This window comes from Schistocerca cancellata, chromosome 4 (genome assembly GCF_023864275.1).
Source record: "Schistocerca cancellata isolate TAMUIC-IGC-003103 chromosome 4, iqSchCanc2.1, whole genome shotgun sequence".
In the NCBI taxonomy this organism is placed as follows: domain Eukaryota; kingdom Metazoa; phylum Arthropoda; class Insecta; order Orthoptera; family Acrididae; genus Schistocerca; species Schistocerca cancellata.
The window spans coordinates 527,751,595-527,772,964 of NC_064629.1; positions in this window are offsets into that span (position 1 = coordinate 527,751,595).

Here is a 21,370-nt window from a genome sequence, read left to right on the forward strand (position 1 = left end):
GTATCTAACAACTCACAGCAGAATGGATCAATTGTTTACTCCTGTGCGAAGACCAACAATCAGTATTTGTAACTGTACTCTGTATTAGTCACTTCCATGCAGTATCAATTAACAATCAACTTAACAGCACAATTACTGTGTAATGTTTTAACAGTGTTCTGCCGTAATAATCCCATGTGCATTGCTAATGTGTTCCGTAAACAAAAAAGATAAAGAAAACTGGGAAAGGAAGACATCGAAGTTAAGAAACAAATAAACTGGGATCTATGGCGTAGACAGCTGCCATAAAGGAAATATATAAAAACAGCAGCAGAAGGGAAAACAAGAAGCTGTTGCAAAATATGCACAAGTGACTTTTACGTATTGCTTTTAACACAGAAACATATTAGCATTCAACGTAAAATAGGAATTGCGGTTGGCGGTACGTTGGAATACCGGTAGAAAAAATGCACGAATCGAGATGTTGCACACCTAGCAAGATAACGAGCGCTTGTTCTGCAGTGTTTAAAACCAGTGGAATAACAGCTTTTAAAGGTAATTCGTTTGCGAAAATTGTTAACTTAAAATTCTACTCAAAAGTTCCACATGAAGTGAGCGAGCAGGGCAGTCAACAGTGTGGATTCATTGATGTAGCAAAAACGTATGTGAATTCCTAAGGGACCAAACTGCTGAGGTCATCGGTTCCTAGACTTACACACTACTTAACCTAACTTATGCTAAGAACAACACACACGCACCCATGCCCGAGGGAGGACTCGAACGTCCGGCGGGAGGGGCTGCCCAATCCGTGACATTGCGCCTCAAACCGTGCGTCCACGACGCGCGACGACTCATTGATGTCTGGGTAGTTTTGAGCACAGCGTAGAAGCGCTTAGAGCCGCGGTGACCAAGGCTGAAGCTCGCAGTGGGCAAAGACAAACAATGAGCAGTAGTATCAGATGCTAATATACATCGTGGTCTCTCTCTCAACCTTTTAGCGCATATATCTCTCTCAATTAGGAGTCAGATAACGCTGTGGTTCTAACAGATCTCTCTTGTAGCTGGCAGGTTTCGGTCCCCAACCACTTCCATCCCTCACCGACTCCACAGGCGGCGGCAGCGGCAGGAGCGTTGGCCAGAGCTGCATCTGGAAGGTGAATCCACCTGAATTAGGTTCGGGATATTGTTAATAGTGGATCCACAACACACTACATCTGAGCGTTGGTTCTGAGAGAGATAAGGCAGAGCTCCCCAGACGTTTAAAAAAAAAAAAAAAAAAAAAAAAAAAGCTCAATTGCTTACGCATCAGACCTGGCTGTGAGCTGTGACGGCTATTACGACACTGTTTACAGCCACGAGCATCTAGCGTGCGTGATATCATTCCCTACCAGCTTAGCCGGTCGTCACCCCAAATTACGGTTAGGTGCTGGAAATGCCCAGCGCGTTTTGGGAACAGACTATCTCAGCGAAAGCTCAGTATGAGCACCCTGTCATACTGAGTCTTTATTCTGTAAGCACTGCATAAAGCATTTAGAGGGTGATTGCTTCTTGAGTAATATGGTAGCCATGTAGCAATGTCTCCGTTTATACTTCTATAGGAAAGTACAGTGGAGTGACTACTGCAGTGGATGTGACTGCAATAATTAATCGGCAATATTAGCCCATTAGCGCTTTTTGTGTGGGTGGCTAAAAACTACGATGAAGACTTTTTAATTTTTTTACACATGTGAAATGCATTCAAATAAAAAAAGTATCACATGACACACTGTTTGAGGTCGGAAGTGTAGAGCACTTGGCTTTTCTACTAAATCTGCCATGAGGCATTGCCAGTCACTGTCGAATGCTTACTGATCCTATTCTTATGTGGTGGGAGAATGTGAAGAATTTTCGGACGTTGTCGACACCCTTGCCGCAACCGAAACCACCTACAGCGTCGGCGGGGGAGGTAGTGGTTGGGGACACCAAAGCTACAAGCTACAAGAGAGATCTATTACAACCACAGCACAATCTGACTCCAAATTGGGAGGGAGAGCTGTGCTAAAAGAGATCACGATCATGATGTAGATTAGCACCTAATACTACTCTCACAGTTTGCCTGTGCCTGCTGCTCTGAGCGCTCCCTGTAGCAACGTCTGACAAGCAGCCATACAGACAGTCTGCAATTTGTCACCATTGCAGAGTAGAACACTAAATAACAACAACAATGATGCTGCTGCTGCAATGGCACTGTGTTATTAATCCTTTAGCTCACCACACACTTATCATAATTTTTTCTAATTACCCACCCCTCACACCACTGCATATTTTGCTGCTGCTATAGATACACATACCGCGTTAATTGGATCACGACAGGTCGAGGAACACACGGAAATATTAATTAATTTTTTCGGCTACCCACACCACATACCATTGCGTACTGCTGCAAAAGTTAACTTGCTGGCGGAGCCCCTAGTCGACATATCCTGACGAGCAGGCAATGCAGCTCGCTATAATGCTGTGCTGCTGGAAGCTACATTGCGACAGAGGGTTGAAAAACAGTTATAAAGAATTTTAACAGCAACAAAATCAATGTTTGATAGCTGAAAAACAATTGTAGACAATTATAGTGGCAACAATATCAAAAATACACTATGTGATCAAAAGTATCCAGACACCCCCAAAAACATATGTTTTTCATATTAGGTGCATTGTGCTGCCACCTACTGCCAGGTACTCCATATCAGCGACCTCAGTAGTCATTAGACATCGTGAGACAGCAGAAAGGGGCGTTCCGCGGAATTCACGGACTTCGAACGTGTTCAGGTGATTGGGTGTCACTTGTGTCATACATGTGTACGCGAGATTTCCGCACTCCTAAAGATCCCTAGGTCAACTTTTTCCAATGTGGTAGTGAAGTGGAAACGTGAAGGGATACGTACAGCATAAAAGTGTACAGGCCGACCTCGTCTGTTGACTGACAGAGACCGCCGAGAGATGGAGAAGGTCGTAATGTATAATAGACGGACATCTATCCAGACCTTCACACAGGGATTCCAAACTGCATCAGGATCCGCTGCAAGTACTATGACACTTAGGCGGGAGGTGAGAGAACTTGGATTTCATGGTCGAGCGGTTGCTCATAAGCCACATATCACGCCGCTAAATGCCAAACGACGCCTCGCTTTTGTCCGCAGCTCATGGTCGTGCGGTAGCGTTCTCGCTTCCCGCGCCCGGGTTCCCGGGTTCGATTCCCGGCGGGGTCAGGGATTTTCTCTGCCTCGTGATGACTGGGTGTTGTGTGATGTCCTTAGTTTAGTTAGGTTTAAGTATTTCTAAGTTCTAGGGGACTGATGACCGTAGATGTTAAGTCCCATAGTGCTCAGAGCCATTTGAACCATTTTTTTTTTTTGACGCCTAGCTTGGTGTAAGGAGCGTAAACATTGGACGATTGAACAGTGGGAAACGTGCGGAGTGACGAATCACGGTACACAATGTGGCGATTCGATGGCAGGGTGTGGGTGTGGTGAATGCCTGGTGAACGTCATCTGCTAGCGTGTCTAGTGCCAACAGCAAACTTCGGAGGCGGTGGTGTTATGGTGTGGTCGTGTTTTTCATGGAGGGGGCTTGCACCCCTTGTTGTTTAGCATGGCGCTATCACAGCACAGTTCTACTTTGATGTTTTAAGCACCTTCTTACCTCCCACTGTTGAAGAGAAATTCGGGGTTGGCGATTGCATTTTTCAACACGATCGAGCACCTGTTCATAACGCACGCCCTGTGGTGGAGTGGTTACACGACAATAAGATCCCTGTAATGGACTGTCTTGCACAGAGTCCTGACCTGAATCCTATAGAACACCTCTGGGACGTTTTGGAACGCCAACTTCGTGCCAGGCCTCACCGACCGGCATCGATACCTCTCCTCAGTGAAGCACTCCGTGAAGAATGGGCTGCCATTCCCCAAGAAACCTTCCAGCACCTGATTGAACATATGCCTGCCAGAGTGGAAGCTGTCATCAAGGCTAAGAATGGGCTAACATCATATTTAATTCCATTATTACCGATGGAGGGCGCCACGAACTTGAAAGTCGTTTGCAGCCAGGTATTCGGATACTTTTGATCACTGGTTGCTTGTCAATATCAATATTCGACAAATTCTAATATTTGCAAATACTTACTGGCTGTCTGCCACTGCTCAAAATAACTTTTTTTCCAACATTGCGAATTTAAACTGCTTGCTGCTGCTGTTGCTGGCAATGCTGTTGGACGACTGCTATTGGCATAGCTCGGACAGTTGTATGGACAGGGGAGTAGGAGGACAAGGGGTCAGCACCAGCACATTTTTTAGTGCAGGTTGCCTACATCAGGGGCAGGTATTCACTCAGAGGCAAACCTATTGTTCTCCTTTGATTGTCAGATAGTTAACGTATTGTTCTCCTTTGATTGACAGGTCCTTAATTTATTATTCTGCTAAAAGGATCCTTCCTTTTGGTTGATAGGTCCTCAATCTACTCTTCCCCTGCCCCCTCCCACCACACACCTCTCCGGAAACCTCCAACCCACCCCCTCGCCCTCGCTGATACAGGTACACTTACAGGTCTGAGTTATTCGAATAGCCCCCTCTCACTCTTATCAATTTGATTAACTATTTAATAAAATTGGTCATTTAATTAACCTCTCGCCCTCTGGTAAACGCTGACCTGGAAATTAGTGGGAAGATGATTCAGTTGATCAGTTATTTGGAGGGAATTGGATTGTAGTCTATGAAATATTGTTTAAACAATTTATACAGTGTATAGAATTTTGTTTAGTTATTTATGGTCGTGTATGGAATATAGTTTATTTATTTATTTACAGAATTTTTCTTATAGGTAAGAAAAGGGGTTCGGTCCACTTTCAACTACCTAGTTTCAACTACTTTTCAAGTTCATCCAACCAATCACTTCCACATCCGATATAGAGGCAAATAGTTCGATGTATGCAGGAAATCTCTTAGGATTTTTGGCGAGTTAACAAATGAGACAGGCAAATATAGTCTTACAATACATTTGTTAACTTTTGCATATACATTTACACACAGAAAACTCTTTCCTTATTTTTGATAGGCGAACTTTAATAATGTCTAATTTAATTTTTAACTTATAACTTAAATCCACATCTGAATCATCCTTGGGCGTTGGCGCGCCAGGTACATATAATCTGCGGCCTCGAGCTCGACTCCAGTCCACAATCAGCAGTGGATGGTGAAACTTTGGCAATGCCAGCCACTTGTACTGGAGAAACGTCAGAAAAATCATCAAACATAAATCGGCCGAAGAACCCAATACAGAAGTCAACAGGCAATTTGTCAACAAGTGGCCACGAAAGCCTTAACAGTTTTTTTCTTTGACATTGAGTACTGCACAGAAATTAGTCACTGATTTCAACTACAATAAATCAATAAGCAGAAGCCAACAGGCAGATTGTCAACTACCAATTCAATGGGAAACGTAGTTGTGAAGTTCTTTCATTTAAATAAAACGGTTAAGTGGCACTCGAGATGCCAATGAAGGAAGGCAAGGCAGAGGAAGCAATTATGGCCTTGCAGCTTGTGGTGCTAATAGGCCAGGTAATACCCCTCTCCCGCCACCTCCAATGGCGGTAGGGTTGAAGGTACTATCATAGACGTCACACACACTGGCGTCACCTGGTGCCGCAGACAATATTAGGAGTTGGGCAGTGTACAACAACGCCACTACAAGTGATCACAACTTAATAATAGTTATATTAAGTGTCAGAGTGTGCCACTGGGACCTAGGGTGGGAAGCTCAGTCAGTTACAATCGAACTGATTGGAGGTGTCTAGCTACAGTGTGTGACATTCCGACATTGCCAGAAGGTGACGACAACGTAAAGGGGGCACGCCGAAGAACTGGTTAGAACGCTTACCACAGCAGGGAAAGCGGCCGTGTCAACCAGGAGTAGAGCTGTAGCGGCCTCTTAGTCACCATGGTCTGCCGAGTTGGGACAAATGAATCAGTCTGTCAGAAGGACGAAGAGGTACTACAATCGAAGTGTCCTGTGGGAAGATAAACAGTACCGGCTTCAGCAATACTGGGAAGCCAAGGAACTCTTTCAGAAGGCACTAAAAGCTGTTAGACTCCGCAGCTGGGAGCGGTATGTGCTGGGCCAGCTGGCAGTTGACCCCTGGAGCGTTCCATTCAAATTAATAAGAGAAAAAATCAGATCGGCTACGGTGCTGTCGACCGTCAGGAAGAGGTACCGCATGATGGAGTCTTGCCGGGAAACTGCTGAGGTTCTCCTCCGGTCCTTGTCGCCTGACGATAATGCGGAAATAGAGACAGATGTGAAACGTCGTATCAGAGAGGAAGATCAGACACGGTATGTAAATAGTATCATAGTATACCCGTTTTCGGAACAGAAAGTGGCTGCTCAAATAAAATATTTTAAGAGAGGTAAATCCCCAGGGCCAGACGGCATTGTAGCGGAGGTGGTGCAGTTCCTCACCTCGTGGCGCCTCTAAAGAGGCTGTACAATGAGTGGCTTAGATTAAAGAAATTTCTTACCAATTGGAAGAAGGTCGATGTAGTAATCATAAAGAAAGGTCTGGACAAAGATCCCACGATGACAAAATCATGCAGGCCTACTCGCCTGCTAGACATCCTTGGGAAACTTTTTGAAAAGTTATTAACTGACAGACTGGTAGCACACAGAGTGCTGTGAAGGATGAGCGACAGGCAGTTTGGCTTTCAGCCGCGGCGATCAGAGTCCGACGCTATTGCTCTGGCTGCCGAGGTCTGTGGCTCAACTCCACACATCTACATTGTCGGCATCATGGTGGATATCAGTGGCATCTTTGACCAACTGTGGTGGCCTACGCTCTTCTCCTGCTTGAGGAAGAAGGAGTGTCCAGGGCCGCTATACGGCTGTCTGAGGAGTTATTGTGAGGGAACGGAGTTCTGGCTATCGTCCCCCAGTGGGAGTGTTAGTAAAAGAATAATAATGGGATGTCCGCAGAGCTCTGTCCTTGGGTCACTCTTTTGGGATATTAATATGGAACCTTCATTTAACAGTATAAAACGCAGTGATGTTGTGCAGATGACCTCCTGCTGGTAGGTGGCCGTAGCCGCGAGGATCTAGAACCTAAGATACAGCGTGCAATATCTCTGCTATCAGAGTGGTGCCGGAAAGTTAGAATGAAGATCGCCCCAAATAATTCTACGTATCTGTTGTTAAAGGGACAATTAGTTAGAAACCCAACTGTAAGAACCCATGGTTCGCCACTTATTCGGAGCCCTGAGGCTCGGTAGCTGGGAGTCGTTGTTGACGAAAAATGGAACTCCGTCACACACGTCGAGACCGTGAACCAGAAATCGCTGGAGCTACTTAACAATCTCATTGGAATTGGGCACAAAAGGTTCCACCACCTGGTGAACCTAATTGAACTACACTACTGGCCATTAAAATTGCTACACCACAAAGATGACGTGCTACAGATGCGAAATTTAATCGACAGGAAGCAGATGCTGTGATATGCAAATGATTAGCTTTTCAGAGGATTCACACAAGGTTGGCGCCGGTGGTGACACCTACCACGTGCTGATATGAGGAAAGTTTCCAACCGATTTCTCATACACAAACAGCAATTGACCGGCATTGCCTGGTGAAACGTTATTGTGATGCCTCGAGTAAGGAGGAGAAATGCGTACCATCACGTTTCCGACTTTGATAAAGGTTGGATTGTAGCCTATCGCGATTACGGTTTATCGTATCGCGACAATGCTGCTCGCGTTGGTCGAGATCCAATGACTGTTAGCAGAATATGGAATCGGTGGGTTCAGGAGGTTAATACGGACGCCGTGCTGTATCCCAACGGCATCGTATCACCAGCAGTCGAGATGACAGGCATCTTATCCGCATGGCTGTAACGGATCGTGCAGCCACGTCTCGATCCCTGAGTCAACAGATGGGGACGTTTGCAAGACAACAACCATCTGTACGAACAGTTCGACGACGTTTGCAGCAGCATGGTCTATCAGCTCGGAGGCCATGGCTGCGGTTACCCTTGACGCTGCATCACAGACAGGAGCGCCTGTGATGGTGTACTCAGTGACGAACCTGGGTGTACGAATGGCAAAACGCCATTTTTTCAGATGAATCCAGGTTATGTTTACAGCATCATGATGGTCGCATCCGTGTTTGGCGACAGCGGAGTGAACGCACATTGGAAGCGTGTATTCGTCATCACCACACTGGCGTATCACCCGGCGAGATGGTATGAGGTGCCATTGGTTACACGTCTCGGTTACCACTTGTTCGCATTAGCGGTACTTTGAACAGTGGACGTTACATTTCAGATGTGTTACGACCCGTGGCTCTACTCTTCATTCGATCCCTGCGAATCAGCAGGATAATGCACGACCGCACGTTGCAGGTCCTGTACGGGCCTTTCTGGGTACAGAAAACGTTCGACTTTTGCCCTGGCCACCACATTCTCCAGATCTCTCACCAATTGAAAACGTCTGGTTAATGGTAGACGAGCAACTGGCTCGTCACAATACGCCAGTCATTACTCTTGATGAACTGTGTATCGTGTTGAAGCTGCATGGGCAGCTGTACCTGTACACGCCATCCAAGCTCTGTTTGACTCAATGCCCAGGAGTATCAATGCCGTTATTACAGCCAGATGTGGTTGTTCTGGGTACCGATTTCTCAGGATCTATGCACCCAAATTGCTTGAAAATATAATCACATGTGAGTTCCAGTATAATATATTTGTCCAATGAATACCCGTTTATCATCTGCATTTCTTCTTGGTGTAGCAATTTTAATGGCCAGTAGTGTATATCACAACAGCATCCTTATTTCGATCGTGGGTTACGGCTCCGCACTTTGGGTGCGCAGGCTCACGAGGGTCATGCCTACCATGGCCGTGCGAGGAGTGCAACGGAATATGCTACTTCGGTTAATCGGGGCATACAGATCAAGTCCGGGAGGGGCCTTCCTAGACATAATGGGCTTTGCCCACTTGACATCAAAATACGAGAGTAGGCAGCCTGGTACTTGGTAAAGAGGGGGAAAATTGAAAGACAGATGAGATCATGGGGGTTCAAGCGGGGGACAAAATTTCGATCAGACGGCGAGGGGACGGGGAGAAAAGGGCGAACTGTCGCAAGAGACCTGCGAGACCGGTGAGACTGGGTGCAGAACACACCAGTTTTTGCCAAGCATTGCAGATGGCTGAAACGTAATTATTCTCAACCTATCAGAGATCTGTTGCACTTTCTCACGGGACATGGGCCCCATCGGACATACATGTGCCGGTTTGGGAAGCGGGCGACGCCTTTGTGTGACTGTGGAACCTTGGAGGGCACAACTGACCACGTGGTCTATGAGTGCCCGTACATGATGATGTGGTAGCCGACTTGAGACGACAACTACTAGCTCATGACACTCATCACCCAGTGAGACATCAGAGCACCTTAGAGATCCTCAACAGCTTGGCTAAAGAAGTATCCGCCAATATCTTAAAGGAATAGTTGAGGGATAATGAATGAAGGTAGAAAGTCGTCAAAAGAAGTAACTACGCACTTGTCCTGTACCGCCGTGGTGTGGACTGGCCAACAGCCTTTACGGTCGGTATTCACCACATCATGTAGTAGGAGGGAGGTGCGTGTCTCATCGACGTAGTTTTTAAGACAGTAATAGAGTAGCTCGGTAGAAATAAATTTTGAACCCAGTATTTAGTATTCCACAGCCATAGTCAAGTTCTTAGGGCCAGCTCACTGGGGTTAGCTCGGTGGGCACGGCCAAAGTAGCAGGTTTATACATACAACAAAAAATTTTTTGCGTCACCCCTGTTCACAGAACTCCTGAATATACTTTGACTGTGGATATTGCATCTCAGACACAGTCTCTTTGACAGTTCAGAGATGTCACTAATCCCGCCCAAAGATGTAAACAACCATGCATGAGCGGCACCTACTCGACAGAGGGGTCCGACAGCCGATCAATTTCAGTCATTCCACCAGGAAGGAGGTACACGGCTCGTGCTGTCTGTAGTTCAACCATGCCTACACGGTCAATACCGCTGATCGATCGCGTCCGCATTGTTATTTTGTGGCTGGAGGGGCTATCAACAAGGGAAGTGTCCAGGCGACTCGGTGTGAACCAAAGCGATGTTGTTCGGACATGGAGGAGATACAGACAGACAAGAACTCTCGATGACATACCTCGCTCAGGCCACCCAAGGGCTACTACTGCAGTGGATGATCGCTACCTACGGATTATAGCTCGGAGGAATCCTGACAGCAACGCCACCATGTTGAACAATGCTTTTCGTGCGCACGACTCAAATGTGCGCAACAGCCTGCATGATGCGCGACTTCACTCCCGACGTCCATGGCGAGGTCCATCTTTGCGATCACTACACCATACAGCGCGGTACAGATGGGCCCAACAACATGCCGAATGGACCTATCAGGATTGGCATCACGTTCTCTTCACCGATGAGTGTCGCATATGACTTCAACCAGACAATCGTAGGGGACGTGTCTAGAGGCAACCCGGTCAGGCTGAACGCCTTAGACACACTGTCCAGCGAATGCAGCAATGTGGAGGTTCCCTACTGTTTTGGGGTGGCATTATGTGGGACCGACGTACGCCGCTGGTGGTCATGGAAGGCGCCTTAACTGCTGTACGATACGTGAATGCCATTCTCCGACCGATCGTGCAACCATATCGGCAGCATATTGGCGAGACATTCGTCTTCATGGACAACAATTCGCGCTTCCGTCGTGCATATATTGTGAACGTCTTGCTTCGGGATAACGACATCGCTCGACTGGAGTGGCCAACATGTTCTCCAGACATGAACCCTATAGAACATTTCTGGGATAGATTTTTTCGCTGCTTCAGAAACAGTTTGGTATCGGCGGACACATACTTGTGTTTGAGAAAATTCGTCCAGGATCGTTCTCGTTTACAGGTGGTCTAAACGAGCTTTCGCTTAGCAACTTGTCTTGAGCAATCCTGATTCCACCATTGAACTGAAAGGTCTTTCGGCCTCCGGATCGGTTTGACTTGACATTTGTAAAATACGGCCACCTCATTTATTAGGAAATAAACACATTGTAACGTTCGTCTGCGGGCCTTTGCAATAAACCTTCAAGGTCTTCCTTTATATATGTTTTATACGCATCTCAGTTTGCTTTGCGCATGTTCCATTTTGATGACTACATCTATGAACCTGAATCACTCTCATTTATCGTAGTTATTCGAATAGCAAACTGATCAGATCCCAGCGGGTAGGGCACACCTCCCTCTTAAATTCTCGGTAGATATTCGAAGAACACAGGATGATGTCTATTACAGACGAGCGTCTTCCAGGCCCCAGGATGAGAGTTGGGCTACGGTTGTTCAGAATAAATAATTTTAATTCATCTATGATGTCCAGAACAGCTGTTCCATATTGATCGTTCATCTCGCATCCCCAGGACGTATGGTGCGCATTGAAGTCTCCACAAAAAAGAAAATAGGATTGAGCTGAATAACCTATGTATACCACTCATCAGTTTAGATTTTGATTCCTGGAGAACAGTATAGTTCCACTATGGAGAGGTCTAAAGTCTTTTTACGAGTGCGCACCACTACCGTCTGAAAGCCTCTAATGTATGTGTGTGGTCACGTATCTAGCAGAAGCAGGAACTGAGGATCGAACAAACAGTGCAAATCTGCCTTTTCCATCATGTCTGTCTTCCCGAAAAATGTGGAAGGCAGGGAGCGAGAGCAATGAATGTGGTTAAAACGGAGTTTGAAATAGCAGCAATGTGTATGTCTTGTGAAAGTAATTCTCTTTGCAGGGTTTCTCTGTTGTAAAGGACCGATCCGACATTTCGTTGTAGAATTTTAATCGCAATTTTGCTAAATCAGAGTTTCCAGTAACATCTGGCGTATCGCTGTGGAATTGTCTGGTCTTTGTGATGCCGTTTGGATTTCGTAAATGACCCGCACGATAAGATGAAAACGTTTGTCTTACAATGTGAGTGACGCCAGAACGAACGGTCTGCATTTTTCCATTTCCGGAGTGGAACTTCCGTTAAAGACTTGTTCAGCGACATGGCGGCGAGGTGTTGCGATGGGTACAGATTGCTTCGGATCGGTCCCAGTGGCAGGTCGTTCGTATGCATAGATGGAGGAAGCATCCATATGAGCGCGGGCGCCGTGCGGGCGATCTGGCGTCGCTGCTTTGTGACTGCATATCTGTGCGGTTGAGTCTGCAGGGCTGGGAAGGCTCGTTCATCACGCAGAGATGGAGGAGGCTGCACCGCTCCAGCATACGGCCTATGTGAGACAGCCGTCTCGGCTTCCACCAAAGTGACGCCTTGCCTAGTAGCGACTTCATTAACGTGCCTATGGCGGGCGCACTCTTGGTATTCCCAGTTTACCGCCTCGCGCATGTTATAGCAGAGCGGCACTGGCTACTCACATGATTAAATCTGCGACAGCTGAAACATTGCCGCACAGAAGGGACGTATATATCCGCCAGACAATGCATCCGGTAAAGTGAAACAAAGTCTGGCAGTACTTGCGAAGCAAACTAACCACACACTTGCCAAATGCTGCGGTAGTGGTAATGCCGTCCTTTACCTCCTTTTATGACATGCACCTGACGTGCAAGACGATCTAAGGGTGAAACTATCGCATGCGGGAGTTCTTCCTTATTTAAGCTGGTGTCAACAATTCAGATTCCGCCCTGGCTCATCATAACGTGACTTGGTATGTAGACCTCCAGTTCGTGAGCGGAAAGTACCGAGTACTCTACCAGTAAGGTGGCTGCTCTGGGAGAGTTAAGTTCAATTTCGATTGTGTTCCGTCCTATTGATAAGATATTTATTATGTCTTGCCTACACTGGGAATTCCTTGTGTGCACAAGGTTTCCAATTGCCATCGGATGCAGCCTACCAACGTTTCCTGCAAGTCCCTCCACATATGTACAGAAAGGACCAACATCACTGTCTCGATAACGATTACTTTTATTCACTACATAAGCTGAACGACCGAGTGAACAGTATTGTTTGTCCCACGAGATGGTGCAACACTAGAAGAGCTTGGCAAATGCACATTCAGGGATGGGTTCTCAGCTGCGGGGATCTCTAATGGCAAAGCTTTATCTGCGCACTGCTGCGATAAGCTGGCTACTTCCCTTGGTTGGTTGTTGTGCTGTTCCACTGCTCGTTTGTCGCTCTTCTGTTGTTCCTCATGCTCCAATGTACGCTTCTGTACGGTACCCGAAGCACCTGCAACGGATGAGGTAATGGTGTCATTGGTGGGATAACCACTGAGAACGATACGCAAATCGGAGCAAACAACGCTCCATGATTACAAGGAAGTTAACGCGCCGGAATCTCGGCGCAGAATAGCGCTGTAATTATGCTACGTATGAGTAGGCTACAGTTATTCTTCCTTTTAAACCGGAATTATCAGCACATTTTTCAAATACCTTGGAACCCTTCTTTGGTCCAATAACAGTTTTTAAACTGCTGTTAGGACAGCAAGTTCTTTCCATGATCTGTTTGAGATCGTACATGTACCTTATCAGGTCCTGATACATTTCCTCTGCTGAGATATTTTAGTTGGCTTTCAATTCCGCTATCCCTTACTGCAATATTACCACAGCATTCCAATGGGGTAAACAACATTTGTGTTTGTGAACAGTGTCAATCAGTACTTTTACTCTGTACTGGTCATGATCTATTACCATTAATCTGAAAGGGAGACAGTACCTCGTGAGAGATGTTTCCATTCGCGTTGACGTAAAACTTTTGGACTCAGAAGATGTAAATGTTATAGTGGTGTATGAATTTTTGAAGACAGCGAATGGTCGCCTAAGGTCGGCAAAAAAAGTGTTCAGCAGATACCTACGAGTATTATCGTTTACGCGGCACTCCCCGTCGGAGGTTGGAGTCCTCCCCCGGGCATGGGTGTATGCGTTGTCCTTAGCGTAAGTTAGTTTAAGTTAGATTAAGTAGTGCGTAAGCTTAGAAATCGATGACCTCAGCAGTTTGGTCCCATAAGACCTTACCACAAATTTCCAATTTTTTACTGTCGTTTAGGAATTCAGAGAGACTGCAATAAAACTGCACAACGCGCTCCTGGAGACAACGAGATGTGCTGCGATATGTAAGAAGTCGTTTACAGGAAATATGTCCAATTTTTACAGCAACAAATTCCCAAGTGACTACTTGCATTAGAGCCTGAAGTACTACCGTAAGCTCCATTGAGAACACAATTTGACGGGCATTCAAGCAATGTGTGGAGAGAACTAGTGGCAAGACGCAACCAATACCTTCACTGCGCGATAACAACGGTGAAGTCACTGATGACAGTGCCACTAAAGCAGAGCTATTAAACACGGTATTACGAAACTCCTTCACCAAAGAAGACGAAGTAAACATTCCTGACTTCCAATCAAGAACAACTGCCAAGATGAGAAACATAGCAGGAGATATCCTCGGTGTAACAAAGCAACTTAAATCGCCTAATAAAGGCAGATTGTATACCAGTCAGGTTCCTCTCAGAGTATGCTGATAAAATAGCTCCATATTTAGCAATTATATACAACCACTAGCTCACAGAAAGATCCGTACCTAAAGACTGGAAAATTGCTCAAGTCACACCAATACCCAAAAATGGAAGTAGGAGTAATACGCTGAATTACAGGCCTATATAACTGACGTCGATTTTCAGTAGGATTTTGGAACATATACTGTATTCGAACATTATGAAGTACCTCGAAGAAAACTATTTATTGACACATAGTCAGCACGGTTTCAGAAATATCCTTCTTGTGAAACACAACTAGCTCTTTATACTCATGAAGTAATAAGTACTATCGACAGGGGATGTCAAATTGATTCTATATTTTTAAATTTGCAGAAGACTTTCGACGCCGTTCCTCACAAGCGTCTTCTAACCAGACTGCGTGCCTACAGAGTATCGCCTCAGTTGTGCGACTGGATTCATGATTTCCTGTCAGAAAGGTCACAGTTCATAGTAATAGACGGAAAGTCATCGAGTAAAGCATAAGTCATATCCGACGTTCCCCAAGGAAGTGTTATAGGCCCTCTATTCTTCCTGATCTATATTAACGGCATAGACGGCAATCTGAGTAGCCGTATTAGATTGTTTGCAGATGATGCTGTCATTTACCATCTTTCAAAGTCATCAGATGATCAAAACGACCTGCAAAATGATTTATATAAGATATATGTAAGGTGCGAAAAGTGGCAATCGACCCTGAATAAGGAAAAGTGTGAAGTTATTCACATGAGTACTAAAATAAATCAGCTAAATTTCAATTACGCGATAAGTCACACAATTCTGAAGGCTGTAAATTCAACTAAATACTTAGGGATTACAATTACAAATAAGATAAATTGGAACGATCACATAGATAATATTGCGGATAGAGCAAACCAAAGACTGCGATTCATTGGCAGAACACTTAGAAGGTGCAACAGTTCTACTAAAGAGACTGCTTACACCACGCTTGTCCGCTCTATTCTGGAGTTTGCTGTGCGGTGTGGGATCCGCATCAGGTGGGACTGACGGATGACATCGAAAAAGTACAAATAAGAGCAGCTTGTTTTGTATTATAGCGAAATAGAGGAGAGAGTGTCACAGATATGATACGTGTATTGGAGTGGCATTCATTAAAACAAAGTCGTTTTTCGTTGCGACGGTATCTTCTCATGAAATTTCGACAAGCAGTTTCTTCTCCCATTGCGAAAACATTCTGTTGGCACCCATTTACATAGGGAGAAATGATCATCACGATAAAATAAGAGAAATCAGGGCTCCAGAGAAAAATTTAAGTGCTCGTTTTCCCCTCGTGCCGTTCGGGAGGGGAACTGTAGAGAGACAGCTTGAAGGTGGTTCATTGAACCCTCTGCCAAGCACTTTATTGTGAATAGCAGAGTGATCACGTAGATATAGATGTACATCCCAGTAAAAGCAGGAAGGTGAAGCTGTTGTCGATTTTTCACTTTTATATTAGTTCCAAATACAGATAACGAGCGAAGGGAACAATGCAAGAAACGCTCATTCCTCCCCTAGTATAGCTTCTGTTGAAGGCGGTTTGCCGTTTTCCTCCTCCAGACCTTTATTAAGTTTGAAGAGTGCATCTCTGTAGTGTGGACAGCTATGATGAGCACTTTGGTACAACTGTGTAGTGTTCAGTCTGTGTCTTCAAAAATGGTTCAAATGGCTCTGAGCACTATGGGACTTAACATCTGTGGTCATCAGTCCCCTAGAACTTAGAACTACTTAAACCTAACTAACCTAAGGACATCACACACATCCATGCCCGAGGCAGGATTCTAACCTGCGACCGTAGCGGTCGCGCGGTTCCAGACTGTAGCGCCTAGAACCGATCTATATCTTAACGGAAGACTAAGGAATGAATAGAAGGGAGACGGTTAAAGTCGGTGCCATCACTTAGCTCATGTCTTTCGAGTAGCAACAACAGCGACAGTACGTATCAGGCCAGCCATTAGCCGGCCGCGGTGGTCTAGCGGTTCTAGGCGCTCAGTCCGGAACCGCGCGACTGCTACGGTCGCAGGTTCGAATCCTGCCTCGGGCATGGATGTGTGTGATGTCCTTAGGTTAGTTAGGTTTAAGTAGTTCTAAGTTCTAGGGGTCTGATGACCACAGATGTTAAGTCCCATAGTGCTCAGAGCCATTTGAACCATTTTTTGAGCCAGCCATTACAATTAACTTCAATAACATGAATAGGGTTCTTATTCCACCAGGAGAAGTAATGTCAAACATAAAATCTTTAAAATAAAAACAAAAAACTAGTATTCATATTAAAATATCAGCATAGTTAATTAAAGAGTGTTCTTCTGAGATCAACCGAGCGAGGTGACGCAGTGGTTAACACACTGGAGTGGCATTTGGGGAAACGACGGTTCAAACACGCGTCCGGCCATCCTGATTCAGGTTTTCTGTGGTTCAAATGGTTCAAATGGCTCTGAGCACTATGGGACTCAACTACTGTGGTCATAAGTCCCCTAGAACTTAGAACTACTTAAACCTAACTAACCTAAGGACATCACACACATCCATGCCCGAGGCAGGATTCGAACCTGCGACCGTAGCAGTCGTGCGGTTCCAGACTGTAGCGCCTTTAACCGCTCGGCCACTCCAGCCGGCGTGGTTTTCTGTGATTTCCCTAAATCTCTTCAGGTAAATGCCGTGATAGTTCCTATGAAAGATCACCGCCGATTTCCTTCCCCATCCTTCCCTAATCCGGGGTGGCGCTCCCTCTCTAACGACCTCGTTGTCGACGGGAAGTTAAACGCTAACCTCCTCCTCCTCCTAACATGATAAGTTATTTGTCTAAGCAGTGATTTATCACTCGAACAGCTGAAATAATCTAAAGTTAAGTCTCTGTATTATAAAGGAAATGGTGAAATACCGTCAATCAGCGGTCCAATTTCACTTTTAGCAGCAACCCTTGAAATAAATTTATTAAAAGTATTATACAAATGGTTTCCTAACCTGCTGACTACAAATATTATATTGTCAAAGTCACAGTCTGGATTTCTAAAACGCCCCTATACTGATCAGGCTAATTACACATACAACTAGAATGTACTTAATTCATTAGACAATAAATTACAGGCTAATGATATATTCTGCGAAAAAATTATAATATCCTGTAACTAATATTACGATGTATTAGAAATTGTAGCAACATTTTTGAAATCGTATCTTTCAGATGGGAACAAGTGGTGTCAGTAGGAAAGAGTCCTGTATCACACTGGTCAAGCTGTGAGTCATCATCCAACTGGGAACTAATTACACGTGATGTCCCACATGTCTCCGTTTTCAAGCCATTACTTTTTATCGTATGTATCGTGAACTTTCATCGGTAATGTTACCAGATGTCTAGATGGTCTTGTTTGCACGTGAAATCAACATTGTAATAAATGGCAAATCAAATATAGTATTACAAAGACTGACTAATGAATGCTTTGTCACTAAACTTTGAAAAACATGCTATATGCAGTTAAGAACAAGAACGAGATTGCCCTCCTGTGTATGTCTAAAATATGAAGACACCAAAATGGAAGAGGATCACAGTGTTAAATTCGTGGGATTACAACTTGATGATAAATTCAAATGGCAGGAGCATACCGCGGAACTGCTAAAGCACCTAAACAAATTTTTAATTGCATTATGAATGTTGTCAGACATAGGTTTTATAAAAATAACAAGAAAGTAGTATACTTTTATTCCGTAATGTCTTAAGGAATCATTTTTTGGGGTCACTCAACTAATCCTTCCCAATTCCAAAGTCATATAATTCTAATTATTTGTGGTGTAATTTCAAGAACGTCCTGCGGAGGCTTGTTCAAAAAACTGAGGATAATATTTCCCAATGTATTTATTCCTTAATTAAATTTGTCATAACACTATACTACTCTTTCAAACCAGCAACTGAGTTCATGGAATGAATGCTACAAATAGGAATAATCTTTACATTTCCTTTCATTTAAAGTTACGCACTTTAGTCCAGAAAGTTGTTTATTATTCATAAACTCACATTTTCAACAAGTTGCCAGCAGCCACAAAAACTGAACTACTAATGAAATCCACTTTAAGAGTAGCGTGAAGGACCTGTTAGTGGGAAACACTCCTACTCCACTGACTAAGGTTTATATATTGCTCATAATATCAATTCACGTGATTGTTACATAAAATCAGACTTCTGCGCATTTTCACTGCAATAATCCCATGAATCTAAATAGTGTTGTAAACTGATTATGGCTTTGATGATGCGTGAATACAACAACCTAAGAATTATCATATGCACCTCAATGCGTTATATATATATATATATATATATATATATGTGTGTGTGTGTGTGTGTGTGTGTGTATGTGTGTGTCAGTGTGTATGTCCTGTTGTAGGAAGTAATTTTCAGCGCAAGTATTTGCCATGCTGATTTCTTCCTACAACAGGATGCGAAATAATTAACTGCGGATACATACACACACACACACACACACACACACACACACACACACATATATATATATATATATATATATATATATATATATATATATAGTGATAAATTTGCTGTTACCTCTTAAATAAAAATGTACTTACTTAATATTTTTGACTTATTCCACATCTATGATGATCATTTCACTTAGGATCTGTGAATGATAAACTGACATATCTCTTATTTTTGTAAATATGTATAACGTATTCCTGTTTTATATCATGTTCTGCATCCTTGAGGATCTCCCCATTACGGATCTATTTAATAAAAATATTTGTAGTATAATCTAATATAATAAAAGTGCCGCAAGCCGTCACTTCAAGATATCAGTGGAGTGGTTAGGTGTATAACCTGAAACAGTACACTATATTTCACAGTCATGAACTTTAAGCCAACAACTCTCAGTTATTAGCAGGGCAAATACTTGCACTGAAAATTTCTTCCTACAACAGGATGCGAAATAATTGGCTGCGGCTCGAACGCCAGCGGACTAGAGAGAGCAGTCTCGACTCTGGAGTATTGTACGTGGATGGCGATTAGGAGAGTCCGCAATACATGGACACGATAATTTAGTAAACTGTCCAACACTGCCACAAGCATGTAGACTCGAACATCTTCACCCAGTACGGTGATATTCACAGCCTTAAGTACTGTGCCCTACCTCCAGACGTGAGTGCAGTATGACATATGAAGGGCTTATTTCAATAGTGCTACAAGTCCAGTTTTATTCATTATGAGATACAGAGTTCTAAAGTTAAATGAGCGCTGAAAAATCTGCAGTTGATACCAGAAATGGTTCAAATGGTTCAAATGGCTCTGAGTACTATGGGACTTAACATCTGAGGTCATCAGTCCCCTAGAACTTAGAACTACTTAAACCTAACTAACCGAAGGACATCACACACATCCATGCCTGAGGCAGGATTCGAACCTGCGACCGTAGCGGTCGCGCGGTTCCAGACTGAAGCGCCTTTAACCGCGTGGCCACACTGGCCGGCATACAAGAAATATTCCATTATATATACTTGAATATTTCTGGTATCTCAACTGCAGATTTTTCAGCGCTCATTTAACTTTAGGACTCTGTATCTCAGAATGAACAAAACTGGACTTGTACCACTATTGAAATAAGCCCTTCATATGTAACGAGCAGTCAACCGCTGTAACAACCCACCTCGCGTAGTATCGAACGACAAAAGAAATGATTGTAGATGAACAGAGAAAGTGAAACAACAATGGTTTAACCAGGATGTAAGAAACATGGCAATCAACATGAGGAGTTTCCCTGCGTGCTTAAATACAAGTAGTGTAGTAGCACGGTAAGTAGCGTCATTAAGACGGAACTTGTGATGATTGATTATTTTCAGTGTGATACATTAGCCGGCCGGAGTGACCGAGCGGTTCTAGACGCTACAGTCTGGAACCGCGCGACCGCTACGGTCGCAGGTTCGAATCCTGCCTCGGACATGGATGTGTGTGATGTCCTTAGGTTAGGTAGGTTTAAGTAGTTCTAAGTTCTAGGGAACTGATGACCTCAGAAGTTAAGTCCCATAGTGCTCAGAGCCATTTGAACCTTTTTTTTTATACATTAGCTAACTGGTTATTTCTGTATGAGCAATTTTTGCACAGTAAAGTACATGAATTGGTTTCATAAGGATAATGTAATCACTCAGGGCTCTCAATAAAAGATGGGCAATATGAAGACACCAGGTTTAAGAGGAAGGTACAGGGTAACCGTTATTGAACTATTTGAAATAAAATCGTCATAACTTCTCAACGGTTTGCATTAAGACTTTCAATCTGCATGGTTGGCTGTGGGGAGTGATGGGAATTAGTATGCGCACGTATGGTTTGGTTTTTCGACGAAGTCCACCTTCGTTTGGATGGGTTCGTCAATAAAAAAATTGGCGCATATGGAGTAGTGAGGAACCGGGTTTCACGATCTAGAAGTCTCTTCACCCTCAACAGATGACTGTGTGGTGTGCAATGTCCAGTCACGGAATAATTGGTGCGATATTCCTTGATGGCACGATGACTACCGAACGGTACGTGAAGGTTATGGAAGATGATTTCATCCCCATTATCCTAAGTGACCCCAATTTCGACAAGATGTGGTTCAGGCAAGACGGAGCTCGACCCCCATCGGAGGAGGAGAGAATTTGATGTGTTGGAGGAGAACTTTCGGAACCGCATTCTGGCTCTGGAGTACCCAGAGGCCACTGCATGTGCCTCGATTGGCGGCCATATTCTCCGAATCTGAACACATGCGACTCCTTTTTGTGGGGCTATATTAAAGACAAGGTGTACAGTAATAACCACAAAACGATTGCTCAGCTGAAA